At 66.0% G+C, this 1414-nt stretch overlaps 1 non-coding gene across 1 annotated transcript; it reads left to right on the forward strand.

Moving 5' to 3' along the window:
* Positions 1–1250: 1250 nt before the first annotated feature.
* Positions 1251–1414, forward strand: LOC112545654 (U1 spliceosomal RNA). Its single transcript, XR_003089187.2, has one exon. It is a non-coding gene; the product is annotated as a U1 spliceosomal RNA (small nuclear RNA).

Consider the following 1414-nt stretch of genomic DNA (forward strand, 5'->3'; position numbering starts at 1 on the left):
CCGAGGGGCTGAGGAGGGGAAGGGAAAGGAGGCGAGTCAAGCTCCGCGGAGCCCAATCCCCGGTCTCGGAGCAGGGCCCCGCACGGAGGGTCTGACTGAGACGCTCCGCCCTGCGCATCGGGCCTGGCCCGGTCTCCCACAGAGCCCGGCTGAAACCAGCGTCGCTCAGACTGCGGGGCTGGCCCGGCAGGTGGCGCCAAAACGCGTCTCCCGCCGCCCTCTGCAGCACGTGCTGTTAGAACGCGGGGCAAGCGGATTATTTACCAACCCGGGTAACCTGCCCGGGTGATCTCGCTCGCTGATTGGTCGGGCCAGTTACCCACTCGCAGCACGTGATACACGGACTGGCGGTGAGAACGTGACAGGCGCAGGCAGAGCAGGAAAAACTCTTCTGGGGCCGGGGCGATGCGAGTTCCCGGGAGCTCCTAGGCTCTGCGGGGAAGGCCAGAAATGCGGGGTTCAGAGAGACCGGACTGTGGATGGAGTGTGGGGGCCACAAGGGGCACAGGGCCCCCGTACCCTGGCAGGATGGGCAAGGGGGCAGGGCCCGAGTACCTGAGCACCGGGCAGCAAGGGACCCGACAGCAGCCAGCCGGGCCGGAATCCCTGAGCGTCCTGGTAATTGCAGGATGGGCCTGGCACCCGCAGCACCTCCCGCCACCATTCACTGGCCGCGGCGGGAGCAGCAGAGCAACACGGCTCCATCTGCTCCCCTGCTGGTTCGTTCAGGGGAGGGGACAGGACCACACAGGCGGGAAGCCTGTGTCCACGTGGCTTCCCCGCCGGTGACAGTGAGCGCCCGGGCGTGTGGCCGGGTGCATCCTCTCCTGCTGCGCCTCTTTGTCCACCGCCCTGCTACTTTCCCTTAACCCCCCGCCCCTCGGGCAGCACTTGAGAGAGGGTCCTGGGCTCTGTCTATCGGGCGCTGAGCAGCTGAAGAGCCGGGTCTGGCTGGACTGGAGAGTGTGGACCAAGGGCAGTCGGGGCGTGGCCCATCCGGAGGGGCGGAGCCCTGTGTGCACATATGCAGATGTGTGCGCGAGCGGAGCACTGTGGGAGTGGGAGCGGGCTGACGAGCGGGGCCCTAATTTGCAAGCGGGGCTCTGGGTGGGGTCAGGGGACAGGGGTGGGGCAGCTGGCAGCAGCGGGAAGCGGTGTCGGTGGGGTTGTTTGGAGGTGGAAGTGGGAGCCACCGTGATGTGAGAGTTCGGGTCGCTTGAGGCTTGGCGGGGGCTCTGAGACAAGAGCTTATACTTACCTGGCAGGGGAAATACCACGCTCAGGAAGGTGGGTTTCCTAGGGTGAGGCCCATCCATAGCACTGCGGGTGCGCTGACCCCAGCGATTTTCTCAAATAGAGGAAACTCGACTGCACAATTTGTGGTAGTGGGGGACTGCGTGCGCGCTTTCCCCTG

The sequence above is a fragment of the Pelodiscus sinensis genome, chromosome 30 (assembly GCF_049634645.1).
Source record: "Pelodiscus sinensis isolate JC-2024 chromosome 30, ASM4963464v1, whole genome shotgun sequence".
Classification (NCBI taxonomy): Eukaryota; Metazoa; Chordata; order Testudines; family Trionychidae; genus Pelodiscus; species Pelodiscus sinensis.